Raw genomic sequence first — 17,718 nt, 5'->3', positions numbered from 1 at the left:
CAAGTTAGATGGGAAGAGGAACTGTGTTGAGTGGAGGCCTCATCTCATGAACAACATATTTCTGTCTGTGCCACTTCACACAGATATTAAAGATTCCTAATCAACTTGAAAGCTCCAGTGCACGTTTAAATGGGTTTAAACTCATTTCATCAGTTAGAGCTATGGTCAGTGCTGCACACCTGACTGCTATGGGCCTACATGTGGTGCTGGCAATGGTTGTGTGCACAAGATTTGTCCCAGCAATGTTACAGAAAGAGCAAAGGTGGCACAAATCATTTCAGAGAGTATAGTTTTCGTTATTTTTGAGGACGAGTCACATCTTACCAAGAAATGGGCAATAAAGTGTGTGCTTCAGTTACTGCCTTGAAGCTTGAAGCTGCCTTTATGCCTGCACATAAAATAGGCAAGTGCTGAATATGGGGGGAGGGTACTTGTTTGGTCAAGTAGCAAAAGAAAAATGTTCCCAGCTGAAAAAAAAAAGCAGAAAATAAAATAGCAGGCATCAGCTTCCAGGTTTTTCAAGCTGTCTGTTTCTGTTGTTTTATCAAGAAAGAGAAGGGGCCTTTTATTGGTTTGAAACTCATTCCTTGATCTTTCTGCTGTGTAACAGGAAAGGCAGGAGAGTAGCATGATTAGATAGACCAAGTCAGAAAAATGCATCAAACTAGAATACAAAAAGCCCTTGGCTAGCTAGAAATCTCAAGGGCTTTTATGGGTAGAAGAGCCACAGTTTTCATACAGCAAATTCCAAATGAAACTGTATCCTTGTCTGAGTGGGCAAAAAGCCCATCATGTATATGAGAACAGTATCTAATCATTCTATACTAAATCCATTAATAAAAATCATTAGTAGCTATTTCCAATTTAGATGGAAATTGCATGTTTGATGGGTTATCACTAGTTTAATTTGTGATGAATCCAGCAACTACTGGGCTGTAATGACCTGAACTTGGATAAACTCCTGAAGGATGCCATGGGATTATTAAAGACACTTTAAAACTCTTTTGTGACAGAGTTTCATGCTCCTTCTGAGTTTACCAACAAATACTGACAAAAACATCATTCTGTGACCTTATTAATATTTTTAGTTGTTGAAGTTCAGTGCCACTAGGATGGGATATTTATAGCAACATCAGAAATACTAAAGTTGTGCTTACAGTGAAACTAGAAATGCAAACTTTCCTATTCACAACACCTTTGCTCTTTACAACATAGTTAGTGTCATATCCCATTCAGAAATTTAAAATGTCTCCTGGTTTCATTCTTTTCTGTGTAAGAATTTATATCACCTTCCCTACCCCTCTGCTGACATTGTTTTATAACAATTCATATTCCTTTACAACTCCTGTTGATCCATGAAGAAATACTGAACAAGACTTAGTTTAGGTTCAATAAATAATTCTCTTGTAATTTTTGCTACTTCTTATCATTTTATCATAAAACTCTTAATACCTGGTGTTTTACTTAAAACTAGACCTTCTGAAATCACATGATGATGTGAACACTTCTGCTTTAAAAAAAAAGTGTCTCCCCAACAAATTTAAGTAAATAAAACAATGAAAAAAAATCATATGATGGACTTTGGAGCTTGGTTTACAATTGAAATTTTAAGAAGGGGATCCTTTCCCATGCTAGGTAAATAACCATTTGTATTAATAAAAATAAAACAAAAATCCTATTTTCCTTAGGGGCATTTGGAAAAGAAACTACTTTTGTTGTCTTTGTAAACCACAACAATTTTTGCTTTGACCTTAATTTTTGACTGCCCATCCTGTTCACAATAGCTCAACCCCTGCTAACACTCACCATAGGGAGGTCTATAATAGAAACTTATTGGCATCCTCAAGGCTATTTTCAGCTCAAGTTGAAGTAGGATGTCTCAATATTCATTACAATAACACCCTGCTAGGTTTGAGTCTTAGTAGTTTATAAAACACTTATATCTTGAGGTGAAAGGTGATATACACTTCCTAAATATTATTATTGAGATGATCATCTTTTACGTCATCATTTCCTATTTTAGAAAGAAAAAGCATGAAAAGGCTGTTTAGTGAGCATGTTAAGCTCACACATGACAAATACTGGTTGATTCACTCCCCAAAGCATTTTGTGATAGCACCAGGTACACACCTTTCTGTAACAGCTACATTGAAATACTGACTGTCCACCTACTGGTCTGAAGAACCAGTTTATAAAATTAACTGTAGAGGCAAAGCAGTAAAAAAAATCAATAAAATTCCTCGATACTTCTCATATGAAATGATCAATGAATGAGCCAAAGGAAATCAGTCTTCCAAGAAAATATTTAATGGGGTCAAAATAAGACTGCAACTACAGCGGTAAGTAAAGTCTAAGTCAGTTTTGATTCATGTCCCTGTACCCTAAATACACTCAGGTTGTAAATAGAACAAGGGAGGGAAGAAAGGTCCAGGGTACTTTCTGTATCTCTGAACTCATGCCCATACCTTGGCACAAACAAAAGGTCACATTACCCAATCTCCTTACATGTGCTACTGCTTGTGTCCTACAGCTGCTAAGAGCCTGAATGTGTGCTAATAATAACCACACAATCCAACCTCTCTCAGTGAGACATGGAGGAAAAGTGCTAAGTACCATACCACAAGGCCCAGCAAACTCAGAAGAAAAATGAGCTTAGCCAGTCAAACTCAGGCATGGTCACCCCATTTGGTATCAAGAGCAGTGGGCAGCATCAAATCAAAGAGCTTGTCTGCCGTAAACGGGTGAAATGCTGCCAATAGAGAGTTTTCAACTTCCTTTTTTCTGATGCCATGTTTTCCACTTGATTCCCTTTTGCATGGGCAGCCCACCCTCCTGGGATGTGATTGCAGTGGGAATTCCCAGGGTGAGAGGTCTCCTGGAATACTGAAGAAAATGCATCATTCCTGAGGTCTTCATGGTGGGGAAGCCATGCTGATATAGCAGTGTGCCCAGCTTTTGGCTGCTTCAGTCATGTAAGAGGAAAGGAAACTCAGTTTTCATTCTCACAACTCTTCTTGGAGAAAATTCCTTGTAGACCAGACTGGCACCCGGGCCAGAGAGACATGGTCACCCGGGAGGATCTGTTTAGGTTGGTCCCTCCAGCTCTGTAGGACAGATCTGTAACAGCATGAAGGTTATGAAAATTTGTCAGCATCAGCCTGAAGTCACACAAAAAATCTGACATTACTGCAGTACCTTTCCACAAGGGGACTAGAAGATCAGGGGTTGGACTAGACGAACTCCAGAGGTCCCTTCCAACCCTAACTATTCTGCGATTAATATAACCAGAACCTGGGTCTACCTTGTATTTACAGTTCCACATGATGCTCCAGCCAGTTCCTTTTATTGTAAAATTTAAAACTAATTACTGTGGTTAAATCCACACTTCAATATGGGTAGAACCAGTGGTCAAATCAATCGTATTTATGTTTACAAGGTTTTATCACCTGAAGGCCCTTGGCTAAGGCAATTAGCCCATAGGAGCATGTGACAGCATTTGAGGTTCTCTGAACAACCAGTGAGCTGAATTGTCTGGCTAACAATTAATTAGTTGGGGATCCCTTTGGAGGTAATTACCTTCTACTGCCTATTAAGACAACACCTGACAAGATTATTTACCACCTCATTACACTGCTTTGTCTAATTCAGCTGCTCTGTTTTCCACATTAAGCACTATTAGAAAACATCTACTTTGTGTCATCAGCAGGCTAAACGATATCCAGGGGCTTCCAGCAACAGTGTGGAAGGATGATAAAATATTGAACAACTCCAAACCACACACCACTATCAGGGTACATAAGGCCACATTTTGGCCAAGCGCCACAGCCACTGCTGGGCATCTAAGGATATTAATAACAGATTTAACTGTCCCTAGAAGAGATTAGCCTGGAAGGGAAATGAACCCCCAAGCCATGCTTTCATGAACAACAAATATCTTATACAGTTGCCTTCTCATCTTAGGGATAAAAAAGTCATTTTTAGATGAAGACAATAATTCCAAATCTCGGAGGCTTGAAACTGCATGTCAAAAAAAAGTTTGATGACAGTGGAAAGTATTTTGATGTCATATTCTGTTTACCAAAAATATTAGCCTAAATAATTAAAAGCCATATTGAGCCATAAATAGCATAATTTTGGGTTAAAAATATCACTAGGTATTTTAAAATTGAAACACCTGACAAGGCCAATGTTCTTCAGGGAAGAACTTCAGTTTTTATGAGTATTAATTTTTTTAGCTGTTTATTTATTCAAATTCTAAATATATACATCTTCTGTAAATCAATAATGACCTTCACTAAAGAATTGCTCTTAGATTCTTCAGACATAGGAACAAAGCACCTACATAAGCTATCTGGGGAATGTTTCAGAACAAAATCTGTTTTACCCTATTTGCAATATGTGTTTGGAGATATTTAATGTGCACAGACATTTATCTTCATAATGTGGTTGTACATTTTGATCAATCACATTTTATTCAATGCTTATAAAAAGTGAAATATAGAGCATTCTTTAAAAGTCCCAGCAGCCAATATTTCTATTTCTATCCAGTTTACATTAACTTTATAAAGACTAATTAGTTTCCAATCAAGGATTAAGGGAAGTAAGCTCATTAGTTTGTAGGTGTATACACACCACATAGCAGCATGCTGATCCTCCATTTGGATCAGAAGCTTTGAGCAAGCCACTGCCTTAAAAAAAGGCCAATATGACAACTGATGTTTTTGTAGTCAGAAGGGCTAAGTTTCGTTGTGGCTCATGAGGCATTCAGAAAGCATACATATTTCTCTCCAGCTCTTCCTTGAGTTCCACATGCATTCTGGGACTGCAAGGCAAGTACACAATGCTGCCAATGTTATATTGTTATTTCATGGCTAGAACAGAGAAGTTGTTTGGCATCTTAAGATGCGTAACTGTACTGAGGCAGAGCTTCATTTGCATTTAAGCAACTTTTTTTTTTTTACATACTTTGGCTATTTATTGCAAATCTACAGTAGCTGAAATATGAACGTTATTCTGTTTCCACTGAACTCCCTGCCAAACTCCTGCAGGCAGTGCTGGGAATGTAGTTCGGAGAGTTTGGTTCTGAGTGCCAGTTTTACATTTGATGCAGGAAAGTGCTTCTGATCAGAAGGTTTTGACAAAAACACCCAACCAAAAGCAAACCAACAAAATTTTTCACATGGCCAGCTAAATGGATGGATTCCACTTGTAAGTGAATAGTGGCCTCAGAGGTTAGCAAACAAAACTGGGGCTGTGTTTGGGCTCTGAAACTTTGGTGTGAGGTAAACTAGCACAGCTCAGTTTTTTCTTGTCTCAGAGACTGGCAAATCATCACTCACCTTCTCAGATGTGCTGTGAAGTTGAATTACTCAAGATAATTTTTCTAGTCCTAAGAAGCCCTAGGGTGTTGTTAATGATTATTCCCACAGTACTGCCAATCACCATAAACCTCTTCTGGGTCACAATCTAAGCAAGACCAAGACAGATATTTCTGAACTTAGAACTTATTAGAGTAACTTATCATACATCCTTCATCACATTAGTTAGATCCAGATTGCAGGAGATAGTTCACCTTGTCAGGATATAAATGACTAAAGTCAATGTTGAAAATGGGACTGTGAAGTTACTCATCGCAAGCCTGAATGAAGAGAAACCATCTCAGTTCTGTGCTTTGCCAAGCAGGACACCTGCAATCTATCCACTGGGAGGAAAAAAGAGCGAAAAAAAGAAAAAAGAAAAGAAATAATGCATCCAAAGAACTTTGCGAGTTTAAAGCAGATATAAAATGTATCATCTGTTAGGGTTAAATAGAAAAGGCATTTCTTTGGCTGAGGGCTACTGGAGACGATGTCTGAGAGAGAATTCAGGGCACAGACAGATATACAGAGAAAAGCACAGGGGTTTCTTTTCCTATTGGTGAATTTATGAAGGATACTTATTCTGCATCAGACAGGACAGTTATAGCAGCTGGAAACTTTCATAATGGCCCCAGGTCCACAAACTGTGGCTTTTGTCACCTTCAGGTGCCACATTTGAATGGTGACTGTGAATCTGCAACAGCCTGAGGAGCCTCAACCTCAAATGCAAAAGCATCAGTAGTTAGATCAGGACAGACTGAGATGGCATTCCCAAGTCACCCTCTACAAAATCAGTTTTACTTCTCTTTGAAAACTTCTACAGGACATGGTCATTGCCCAGTCAATACCCAAGTTACCCTGCTTAATAAAGAAAATAATGTTCTTTATTCCAAAATCAGAGACAACTTTTCATCTTCCTTGGATAAGGAAATTCCATATGTACTACAAAACTTATTCTGACTTCATTAAGGAGAAGATCATAAGGTGCTGTGTTTTCTTAGGGAAACGTTAGATTGTTTATTGAAGTAAGAGAATATTTTGTGTGTTAGAGCCTCTCTGACAGAGCTTGCACTGTGCATACCATAATTTATAGGCTTCTTGGAAAGGGATGGTAAGCATTATTCCAGAAATGTGAAATGAGACAAATCAATGGAAATGAGCAAACTAATAGCCCGCATAGGTGTGTCAGTAAATTGCTTGATTTCCTTGGCTTTTAATGAGATTATCTAATGAACAGCATTTCTCTTTAACTGCCTACTAAACAACCAATGATTATGAACTGATTTTTTTTACTTAACTGGTTATTTCAAATAAAATGATCCAGTTCCTTGCTTTAAAAACACAGTGCTGTTTTGCCCTGGTGTCTGCACATCAGTGATGGGACCAGCTTTGGGCCATGGTGGCTCACATTTACCAGCCAGCCCATTGTTTGAATGGGTCTCTTAAGAATATGAATTCAACAGCAGCAGTGATAAAACTTCAATGCAATTTCAAGGAAAATACTGCCCATTATTGCTCGCAGCATCTTTGCTGTCTGGTTTAACTCAGTTCAATTCACAAGTATAAATAATAATTTTGATCAGCCTCTTGCTGCCCTTTCAATCAGTTACACATCGGGGCCACACAGACATAGCTACATTATCTTACGTCCAACATAGCAAAGGCACAGCAGAGAGATCTTGTCCTGTACATGGGATGAATCTTTGCTGCACTGGTGCTGGGGAAGCCCATAAGCTCTGAGCACACTCAGATGTAAGGCACTGCTTATTCCCTGTGAGATGCAGCACAAGTCCTCAAGGTCCTTGAAGATCTCCCAGCTGGAAGTGGCCCAGCACAGAGCATGGCAAGGGAGAGACTGGATCGTGCTGCACTTGTGCAAACACTCCCTGCGAAGGCAGGCACCATTGTTTGGGTGGGGAGGGCTGGGGGGAGCTGGGACCAGCCCCACTGGCTCTGCAGAAACACAGTTCCTTCATCCCCTCCCAGTAATGGACGTGCCCTGGGGCAAGTCCTGCTGTTTTCTGGTTCTTTGCTCTGCGGCAAATTTTTAAAAAAAATCTCATTTGCAGCAAAACCTTTGGCCTTCTAAAGTGACTGCTGATGCTCCATGAAAGGCAGAGCTTGGTAGCTGAATCTGTCACCACTCCTAAGGGGAGCTTTTGGCCCCTTGAGAACTAATCTGATGACCTGAGATCTGTAATTGCTGCTCCCTTAAGCTCCAGCAGATAACCCTGTGCATAAATCACCACAGCAATCCAAACACCAGAAAAGCGCTGCTTGTTTTTTTTCCCGCCCTCTAACAGCTCTCCTCGCTTCTCAGCATGATATTCAGAGAGGAGGAACAGGAAGGTCAGGGCAGACTAGCAGAAATTGCCAAATTTTGCATTTTGGCAAAAAAGGTTCTCATTACTAAGCTATACAACAAAAAGACAGTTGCATTTGTATATTTAAAGTGTTAAATATAACATCTGGTGTCTCACCGAGAGCTGTAAGGACTGCTGTGGTTCCCCTACTATTGTTTGAAAGAATGCATTCCTTCACAAAAAGCCAGCAACTTTATCTGACTGATGGAGAGAGTCCAGGCTGTCTCTCCTATAAGGCAGAGGCAGGAATCACTCCATTGCTGCAGTGGGGTTTGTGCCACAAGGGCAGCAGCTGCAAAGAAAGCAAAAACAGTGATAGTAGGTCTGGCTAATCACTGCACTGATTTACTTTTCTTATTAGGAAAATCCCTTCTCAGTCACACCAAAAAGCATCAGAAAGCCCTTTCCTCAGGCCCTTGTGGTGCTCACCTCCTGCTCCAGCCTCTGGGAAGCAAGGGCATTGGCGTCTGTTACCATCACACTCTCCTTTACTCAGTTTGATGCCTTAGGTTTTAACTTTTATATTTTTTAAATCCTGTACTGCCTAGTGTGTAACTCTGAAGTTTCTTGTAGCCTGTTAACTTCTGCTCTCTAATGCTAGGTAGACATAACAAAGCCTCTCCAGGCCTGCTCTCCAAGGACACTCAGACTGTCCTAGGCCCAAAATGTAAACCAAAGCCTCTGAAGGGGGGGCAGGCTTGGGGAAACTACATCATTGACTGAAGCCTTAATTGGAGAATTAACCCTGATATGCAAATGACCCGAACTTATAAAAGTGTGAAGAACTCGTGACATGTTGTCTATCTTGGGGTCCATTTTTGCAGTAGCCTCTGGCTCCCCAGGGTGTACATTTGAAGGCCCTTCAAATAAATACCTACCTTTATTCCCTTATTCTTGTCTAGTCTCTGTTTTAGGTGGCCTCTTCAGGCATCAAGTTCACTGAGTTCAAGGAATCCAAACACATATCAACTCACAGCTCCAAAATCCCTCCCAGGCACATAAGTGTCAAATGCTCTGAAGTTTCAATCTGCTGTGGATTGTATTTGACTCAAGCTGCCACTGGCTGATAAGGACCTCAACAGTTGAGTTACCGCAGAACATTCAATTCTGTTTTAAGAGATCTTTTCCAGAATAATTCTGTCATTTCTGAGTGGCCAATAACACTAGAAGATTCCAGTGTTTGAAAGCTTGTTTTAGACAGGTTGCCAGTTCCTGAAGTGTAAACCACCTGGATTAATTTTTAACCACTTTCATTCCAAGAATGTGGAGGTAAGTGGTTCCTAAATCACTAAATCAAGTTCAATTCATAAACAAGTGGTAACAAGTGTTCCTAGCTACTTTCATGAGGATGAAAGAGAGATTCAAAACTGCCTCTTTTTCTTTTTTTTTTTTTCCCCTAAGGGCTTGTGTGTTGCATGGGAAGCACATATTTACCCTATTTACAAAGACAGTTTGTTCACTGTCCCAGTCTTCATGTAGTCTCTCTTGTTAGCCTAAACAGACACATTCAATTTAATTCAATGCATGGAGAAAGCTCAGGGAATAGAATCAAAACAGTAACAGGAATACAAACAGCCTTTCCACATTAGGATAGCGCCTCTTGATCTGCAAGACAGTTTATGTAGCCAAGGCAAGTGCGAAGCAGATCTGTATTGACAAACCAGCTGGCCAGGACTGTCCTTGGAAAGCCACCCTGAGTGACCACCCGGAGGGCAAAGTTGGGGGTTTTCGGACATTTGAGTATGAGCAGCCATGAAATCACAAATGAAATACATGATCTAATTATAGATGAAGGTAGAGTCATGTCACCCATAAATTCCTTTCTAGTCAATGTGGGTGTCTATATTAGGGATCCTGTGTAGAAATTACTGTTTCTCTTGGTTGAATATAAGGGAAGCTAGCTCCTTCTCCCATGTCAGGGAATTCTGATGATTCATGATCAGTCAGATCCCGCTCAACACATCTGCAGGCACTCCTCAACTCTATTGGACACAAAATCTATAGTCTGTAACTTGCAATCTGATGCTGCAAGAAATCACCTCTTTTTCCACTTTTGTTACAGCTCATTAATTTGCTCTGCAGCTCCAGATACATGGCACCCTTGGCCTGGGCTATTTACATCTCCCTGTCTGGGTTAAAAAATAAAAGGTACAGTCAAGACACTATTTCTTCCAACCAAGTCAGGGAAACGTTCTCTCATGTGAGGCAGTGTTTGACAATGTGTGCACTAAAGTCTTCAGCTCTGTCCTGAATATTTTGATTTAATGCAATTCCCAGCTGTGCTCAGCGGGATTGCAATTCAGAAAACCAAAAGAGTAAAGCATAATTCTCTTCTTCCATCCCAGGCTGATAGCCCAGACTGCACCTTTGCTCCATGAGACTGTATTTATATGGTTTTTGTCTGCAAGAGAAATACAGGTCAGAAAACGCAGGGGCTGTTATGAATATGATGATGTTATTACTGGAATCTCTATGATAAAACAAAACAACAAGTGTGCTAGGTACCAGACAGATATGAAATGAAAAAATTAATCTGAACCCCAAGAACTTAGAGAGACTGTTGTCACATCCTGTAAAAAATCATGCTCCAATAATTACCTTTCACTGTACAGCACATGGAGCCTGGGTAAACCAAGTGGAATTTTGCCCTCTGCTAAGTTATATCAAGTTGTGCTAATTAGGAAGCTGCAGCTCTGTTTCTGATTCTTCTACTAAATCGCTCAGTCACCTGTGAGTTACCAAGCCATGCTTATCCACTGTGTGTAAGTACTCTGGAACTCACACTGAGTTTCTCCAGGCAGTTCTCAGATAAAGCTGGTTTTCTCCTAGCTGAAAGCCGTATCAGAAAGAACTTGGCCTAATGAGGATACTGCCAAAATAACAAGTAGGGGATTAATTTCAATGTTTAACAGCAGACAGGGTGACTGACTTAGTGACTGTAGGTCTGTGGAACAAGAGCAGGGAAAAGCAGATTCAGTCCAAGGAAGTGCTAGGGCAGCTTCCTCAGGTAAGTCAAAAAGCCCAAGTTTGCACAGAGAGGTTTAATGTATTTATGCATAGGAAAAGTTTTCTAGCTTTCAGAATAAGGAGCCTGGAAGCTTTTACAGAGGCAGAAGAACTTGAGTGGTTGTTTAGAAACAAGATTCCTGACATACTCTGCTCACAGCACTTTGGAAATTGCCAAGATGAGCGTCCAGCATGGTATGGCTGCTCTGCTGCTCCTGTTCCTGGAAAAGTATGAAATTGAAAAAATCTTTCAGGAAAGAAGGGTAATCAAATTACTCTCAAAGTCATATGAAAGAGACCTCAAATCAGTGAATCACCATTCCTAACAAGTAGCTTTCAAGTAAGTCACTATTTGGCTGCTTTGGTTCCAGTGACTCAGCAGCTAACCTTTGGTACATAGCTGAGCTGCTGCCACCAGCACAAGGGAGGGGGTACACAAGGCACAAGGGATTTTGTGGGACAGAGGGTGCCCTTCTCCGAAAATGCCAGTCTGGATAGCAGTGATGACTTCACATTATCCCCCTTAAGGAAAACCTATACATGGTAAATACCACTCACGTCACAATTAGTACTAGGGTTTGAGCTCCTGAAAATACTGCACATCAAAGCTTGTGCTTCTGTGGCAGCTATAAAATGTACATAAATATAACACACATTTTCCTTTTCTCCTTCCTGCCTGAGTGTACTTTGGCCCAGTTATTTCTCTATGTCAGACAGCAATTTATCATCAGCAGAAAGTAGAAGAAAAAGGCACAAAGGAGAAGCACATGAGGTCAAGCACTCCTGGGTGCCCAGAAAGACATACCCAAAGCTTCCAGAGGGAGCTATAGGACTCGGCATCATTATATCATACAGACTTTGCTGTGTGGGGCTGTGTACCTTTGCCATATGTAGCTCTGTGTGCCAGTGCTTGCTGGTTTATTCTGCAATCTAAGCTGCACAGCTACACATGTCCCTGATTTTGTTTCCATGCCCTGCCTACAAACAGAGAAAATGGTCAGACACACTTGGCTCTCTATGAATGCAGAAAGAAGCCAAAATATGTTGGATATGAAGTTTTATAAGTTACTTGGCATCATTACCCTTCCTGTGCAGCAGGAGGAGATGAGGAAAAGCATCCTTGATCTGCAGAGCAGGATTATGACCCCAGCTGGGATGGATCTATCAGGTGTTCCTGCAGGGATGCTGCCCACACACCACACCCAGCCCAGGGTGAGGGAAGGACAGAGAACAACAGGGTGAAAGAGGCCCATGTTCTTGAGAGCCAGCTCCACACTGAGCAGTGGAGTCCAAGGCAAGCCATGCCCCAGTCTCCTCCTTCCCTGGCTCTGAGGTCCATGGGACACCTCTTGAGGCTCCCCCCAGAAGACTCAGGTAAGTTTATACTCACTACCTGTAGGTAGTATTCATGTCAGGTTTGAGTATCTCTTTCCAGATGTCACTACACCAGCTCCTCTGTGGTCAGCCCACTTGACTTGTAGCAGGACAGAAGATACTCCTGACTTCCTGCTGTGTAATGAACCCCATGAGCTCCTGAAGCCCTGGTGGAGGGGAGAACAAAACCTCAGCACTGCAGATGAGACTGAAAACTTCACAAAGAGGTAATTCTGCTCTGAGAAAGTAGCACTGGAAAAAGCTCTCTTTTCTCAAAATTCCTTCTGCATGTGAAATTTTCTAAATAGTATCTTGCAAATGTTGCATTTCAGCATCTCACCAACTCTTCAATTTTGATTTCTCTTTCTTTTTCTCTTCAACTTTTTCTAAAAAATATCTTTGCACGCTGAAGATTAATAAGCTGATTTGGGAACACTGCTGATACACGGCTATCTTGAGTCAGAGGAAAAACTGTTATGCTTGTAGTTCATGCCATTCTCTCACTGAATTTTCCTGGCCTTTAAGACAGGCATCAGATGAAAAGTTTTAAGTCACATAATTTGTGCAGTATAATAATAGGACTGGCTGAATATTCAAGTTAAAACAGAGCACTGATTTTGGCAGAAATAATACTATTTACTATAACAAAGACATGTCATGTATATTTATCATTATTCACAGCCTCTGCTGCCTTCACTCTGCTTACCATCCCTTCCACATCTGAGAAAAAGCAACCTAAATTTATATAGATTCTGATTAACTCAATAAAATGTTAATCTCTATGAAGTGTAGTTCAAATGCAGCTTGCATGTAAGTCTTCACTTGGCAGTTGCATGCCCTTATTTAGTAAAATCCCAGGAGCACAGAGCACTCAAAGTTGAGTTTTTTCCCATTGTAATTTCTGGTGCATGACAAAGGAGCCTGGGAATTTCACCTGGCCAATTTACAAACTCTTGCAGGTTTTTCTAAGGAATGCCTTTTTTTTTTTTTTTTTTTTTTAATATAAAAATTTTATTTCCCCTGGCCAATTTACAAACTCTTGCGGGTTTTTCTAAGGAATGCCTTTTTTTTTTTTTTTTTTTTAATACTAAAAGTTTTTCAGTAAAAATACAGTCAGATTTATTTAGGAAATATGGATGCCTTCAATGCAGACATTTACCTCTGTGTTAATCATTACCTCTTCATTTCAATCAGCACAGAGCTATAGAGTCTTTAAGGTTTTGGCCATCTCATCATAATGCAAATGCCTAAAATTAGTCTGATGAGCCCTTGAAGTCCCTGTTTCTCTCCAAAGCTTAGACAGAGTCTTCATCAAACATGTCTGCAGCCAAATGGGAGTAATCACAATATTTTTGCTCATATTCAGCAGCACATATCCATTTAAAATACATAGATATATGTATTTCTAATTCTAGTTAATGAGATTTAATGTTTTAATACAAAAATATTTTTATTAGCAGTCAGCAATAAAAAGATATTTCATTGTTTTACCAGTATAATCAGATACAATACAATGCATCTGAACCTAACCAATTGAAAATCTTTCCCTCTGCCTTACTGAGGGTTGAGATGGTCATTAATGGCTTTTCCTAGCCCCAAATATTTTACTCTTCAATGGGATTTCACAGCTGTCTTTTTAAAGTATCCATCATTGATTCATTGCCATCCAAGCCAGACTGAGCTATGACAGGGGTTATGTTGATATCAGCAAGGAGGAAAAGGCTCCTGGTCCCACTTGCAATGTGTGTTCTGATGTCATACACATCCAGAAACACCAGCATATCCTTCCGTTTTCCAGTAACACACTGGAAAGTTAATTAATTTACCTGAGCTGAGTGGAAACTAACCTGACACTAAGCTCTGTTTTGCTAGACAATTAATTTGTTACAGAAGGAGAAGTTTGTTCCACTAACTTGCCTGACATCCCCTGTTTGCAGAAATGGGTTTTCTTAAACAGTCACACACAAAAAAAGCCATCTGTTCACCTCTGTGTAGAACAGAAGTATACTTGATAACTGCATCAGTCTAGGGGTCAGTCTACTCACCAAAGCCTTAACAAAATAAATGTAATTGGTATTTTTATGCTAACAGAGCACAGTCCTAGATTAAAATGGGATGGGGATTAAAGTGTTGAGATTATTTTAATATTTGCTCTTGCCCCTTTCTACAGATTTTCTAATCTTTTTTCTTTGAGGCTTTTAATGTTCTCTGTTGCCACCAGCACCCACCACTCATCAGTGGGGCTTCAGGTAGCTTAAACCTTCAGGCTTTGTCCTGAGGAAGAGGTCCAAAAACTCCAGCTACATCTGCTGCTAGGTGAGATCTGCAACCTCCATAAAGACATGGGAAGAAACACCCCTTTTTCCATAGCATGTAGTTGAGGTGCTCTTTACTAATCTAATGACATCCTAAAACGATACAGCTGGAGTTCCTGAAACTTCTCAGCAGTTATTTGCTTATCAACAGCTCAGCATTTTCTTCTGTCACTTATTCCACAAGTTTGTTTATAATCTCAATTAATCTGATCACATGGATGTTAAATTCTAGTCTGAGAGACCTACCTAAGCACCTTCTGTTAGCAGGTGGGCACTCCCAAAGGAAGCACTCATTACACTTTGAAGAGAGTAGCCAAAGAATGCAGTCAATATGTTCCTATCTCTTTCTCAAAGTTATACCATGGAAAACTAGTTTAGAGGAGATGGCTAACTCCTAAATAGCTGGAGATGGATGTACACTCCTACCTGCTAAGCCACATCCTGTAAGGATTTAAGAACAATTGAGCTTTCCTACTAACAGCATATGGTTGCCAAAGATCTTTCTGGGTTTCATAAGTAGGGTAGAGCTTAATACAGGGAGAGGAGCCTTGAGTGGAGGATCTGCCACCTGCTTTGTCCCAGCCTCCAATCTCACATATTTATGTTGTGAGCTCTCCATTGCATGGACCATCTCTTGCTACACATAGATGCACTCTACTTCAGGGAGATCCTCTTCCTAGAATAGACATATACTCAAAGCAGTACAGTGGTTCAAATTATTAATAACTGTGGTGACAATGATGACAATAGATAACAGTACACTGAGAAAGTTTTGAGAGAAGAGTCTTAGGCAGGCAGGCCACTTCTGGGACAAGGCTGTTCCATCCAGCTTTTGTCCTGAGTTCCTCCAGATGTTCTCTGTTGGGGTGGCTCAGCCTGCTCTCAGGCTGAAACCATCGAATGTCAGTCACCAGAAGAGATCACTGCGGTCTAGGTTACCTCCCCCTGGGTGCCTCCCAATCCTAAATTACCTCCCCCTGTTCCAGAAAGTTCTCCCTTTTGTAGTTATTAATTGGTTCCCTGTTACGACTCCTGCCTCCCTGTTTTCCCCATCTGTTCTGAAAAATTGTATCCTCCCCTCTGCTTGTACCCCATTGGTTGTTTTCCCTTTCCCTGCCTTACTCTACCCCCCCATAAAGGGGGCTAGCCCGCGTCTCCTCGGCGCTTTTTGCTGGTTCCTGGTCCCTCCTGCAAATAAACCTGTTGGAACTCACAGCAGGAGCCCCTCCCGCCTTCTTTGCCTCCGGACTAACGCGAGCCTGATCATCGGCTGCCCGACAATGTGCTTCCTCTGAGGAGGAGCCAGCGCACGCACCCATCCCACGCCGATTCCACTGAGCCGTGCAGCGAGGACACTGTGGAGGCCAACGCTGTGTCCCCTCTGCCCGAGGGCACGCCGGGGCTTGTGCTGACAAGCCCCCGGTTGCGTTACTTCTCAACATCCTTGGGTCAGATTTTGCCACCTAAATCAGACAAGGGAGCCTGGAACACCAACAATGCTTAGTGCCAACAAATCTGTAGTATAACACTCATCAGGATCTCAAAGCTGGACTGACCTGTGGGGAAGATGCTAGTACTGCTCACAGGGCAGGAACAAAGCACTGGATCTTGGATGGATAAAAAGGGATGCTTTTATTTTCCAACAGTGCTCTGGGAACAGAGAAGCTTTTATTCTGGAACCTTGTTATCTTAGAAAATATTACTGACCTGATTGCTGTGGATACTAAGGAGGTTCAGGCCAGCTATGGAGCAAGTTCATTTATATCATCTGATAAAGGGTTTTTATTTTTATATGGCTTTTGACCTCAGTTCTAAAGGAAATGTCAGTCCCCACTGTAATGCGAGGTCCAGGGAATGCAGACACGTTAGACGTTTCCATATCAGCTGCAAGACCTTTAGCAGTACACACAGATGAGCAGGGCTCTCTAGCACAGTGTTAAAGATAAGCAATGGACAGCTTGCTTGTCAGCAACAGTGGAGAGAAAATCTTACCAGCAACATTTTACTTTCATCTGCCATGGGGTGACAGATGAAGCATGAACAGACACCTGAAGGAGGGGGAACCTGGGGAAAGGCACAGACTGACATCCAAAGGTGGGATCTTTCAGCTTTGCTGTGTGAGAAACCAGTACCCTGTTTTGGTCCTCCCAGCTCTGTTTGAGTGTCCCTTCTGTTTAGATTACTCCCACCTCCCGCAGGAAGCTTTTGGGGCAGTGACCGACAGCTTCTGCTTTCTGGAAATAGATTTGGAAAGGAAATTGTACTCTAACAAAGTAGAAGATGTCTTAGACCCAAATGCTTCTAAATTCCTGTAGCCTTCCCCTGGCACAGCAGGTGCTTCTGTGCCATGACCTGACCTTGTAGCACTCAGCTCCTCTTCAGAAGCAAACTCAAACCCCACATTGCTATGCAGCTGCAGAATAAGTAAAGCATTAAGAACCAGGCTGTGTCCTGTATAGAAAACAAGTTAGCTGGGTTTGTTTTTATTAGACAATATACTGAAGTCCCAGTTCCCTCTTGCTGCAGCATTGTCCTCTGATCTGCAAGCTGTTGACTGATCTGCTTGCTGCTCTCTGAAAATTAAGACACCACGTGTCTGGAGTCACAGCAGGCCTCACAGGGAGCTGGGTTACCAGTTTCAAGAGAGCCTTAGTAGGCAGCCTACCACCATCACACTAAAATCAGAGATTGCTTAAGAGGAGACAGTTTTCATCCCAGGTCTTCAATGCACTTGACAGTCAGTAACTTTATTATTTAACGAGGCAACAAAGCCCTGAACATTCACATTTCAGAGAGGCAAACCATCTCAGCCATCCTGAGTTCCTAAAATATCACCACAGCTCCTAAATGAGAGCAGGGCTCTAGCTTCAAATAACATGCTTGTTTTCCTGGCCAGCTTTATAGCTTGGGGAATTTAACAAGCAGGTAGCAATGTGTGGAAGGAAAGCATAGGCACTCCCCAGGGATCCTGCACAAGCTCCAGGCTCCTGTCAGGGGGATTCCCTCTCCAGTGGGGCTGCTGCAGATGGAAGGACCAGGCACAGCATGGGAAAGCTGGCCCCTGCACTTGACCTCTCTTTCATCCCAGCAGAGCCAAGAGCAAGAAAATGGCCTTGCAGAGGGGGAACTCTAGAAAAAAAATTAAAATGGGAGTCAGAAAAATACAAACTCTAAAACACACAAAAACTGCAATGGCAAAACACCTGCTGGGACTCATAGAATGGCAAATTAGTGCTGCTGAAAGGAAATGTAATCCTTGCTTGGGGTTTGTACTAGGATTTTTAAATCATGATAAAAATGAAG

The 17,718-nt window shown here is 41.4% G+C and overlaps 1 long non-coding RNA gene across 1 annotated transcript in view; it reads right to left on the bottom strand.

Moving 5' to 3' along the window:
- Nucleotides 1-2,285: 2,285 nt before the first annotated feature.
- The window catches only part of LOC108449598, a 32,502-nt gene continuing 17,069 nt past the window's right edge, over nt 2,286-17,718 (bottom strand). The window contains exon 2 of the long non-coding RNA XR_001865824.1: nt 2,286-3,117. This is a non-coding gene — a long non-coding RNA (uncharacterized LOC108449598). The remainder of the gene's footprint in view (nt 3,118-17,718) is intronic.

This window comes from Corvus brachyrhynchos, unplaced genomic scaffold (genome assembly GCF_000691975.1).
Source record: "Corvus brachyrhynchos isolate BGI_N302 unplaced genomic scaffold, ASM69197v1 scaffold28, whole genome shotgun sequence".
Classification (NCBI taxonomy): Eukaryota; Metazoa; Chordata; class Aves; order Passeriformes; family Corvidae; genus Corvus; species Corvus brachyrhynchos.
The sequence above is the reverse complement of the archived record's forward strand: the minus strand, read 5'-3'. Positions and strand labels throughout refer to the sequence as shown.